Source organism: Cucurbita pepo, chromosome LG20 (genome assembly GCF_002806865.2).
Source record: "Cucurbita pepo subsp. pepo cultivar mu-cu-16 chromosome LG20, ASM280686v2, whole genome shotgun sequence".
Taxonomy (NCBI): Eukaryota; Viridiplantae; Streptophyta; class Magnoliopsida; order Cucurbitales; family Cucurbitaceae; genus Cucurbita; species Cucurbita pepo.
In genome coordinates this window covers 5,951,609-5,952,777 of record NC_036657.1, presented here as the reverse complement: position 1 = coordinate 5,952,777, position 1,169 = coordinate 5,951,609, and positions in this window count along the sequence as shown.

Below are 1,169 nucleotides of genomic sequence, written 5' to 3'. Positions count from 1 at the left end.
TAGCGGTAGCGTTGAACAAGTAATCAAACTGGTGAAAGGAACTATTGATATCGAATGTCATTATGTGAAGGCAAAGCAAGTAGAAAGAAACAATTGCATGGGAATCCAATTACATGGACTTCAAAGAAACAAAAGATGGTGGCACTTTCATCCTGTGAAGCGGAGTATATTGCAGCAACGTCAGCTGCTTGTCAAGGAATATGGTTAGGACGTTTACTGAAAGAATTGGTTTGAAGAAGGTAAGAATGTGAAGATCGAAATACAAGATTAAGGGGATGATTTGTTAGTTTATTTAATCTTGTATTAACCGTAATTCATTTTATTTACTGTTTGTATTTCAAATTATGTCAGTTGAGGGAAGTTATTAGCGGTTAAGGGTAGTTATTAGCGGTTAAGGGGAGTTATTAGCAGTTAGTGTGGCTATTCTGTCTATATATATGTACTGCGTAACAAGTTGAATTATGAGTAAGTTGGTTTATTGTCTCTCTTAGTTGTATGAGTGTTTTCTGACAAAGTTCACGATTAGAGGTTAGTTGGCGAACTCCTAAACGTTCCCGCTTAACTGCTAATGTCATATACATGAACAGTAATCCTCGACCAACTCTAATGTACCAACGTGAACCCCTGTCTCTCGTGACAGGTTCACTTAAAGGAAACTAACTGGAAAACTTCCTATAAGTCCCCACAAGGTACCGTCAACAATTAAATAGCCAATTCTATGGTTACGCGGACCCCTGACAATCGAGTCAGGTTTACTGTTAGAGGTTAGTTGGCGAACCCCTAAACGTCCCCGCTTAACCGCTAATACTGTAACATGCGTGACAGAGGCATAACTTAATCATCTAATCATGGAAAGCTAGTCATGAATCTCAGTTCATAAGGTGGTTACATACGCATTTCGGTAAAGTTTCAGCGAACATGCATAATCACTTTCAACATGTATCATCTCACTCATTCTATGTTCAACTTCTAAACATACTTCTTGTACCATAATTTCATGCATACTAAGAGCGTAGTTAAATCCAAAGTTCCAAGGTGCCACTTACCTGGGCAGCGTGATGTTCTCTTTTTTTTTTTTTTTTTTCGACAGGAGTTCCAAAGTTTGTCAAACTCCTCGAATAATATCTACGTTAGAAAAACAGGAATACGGGTGAAAGCGGTGCCAAAAT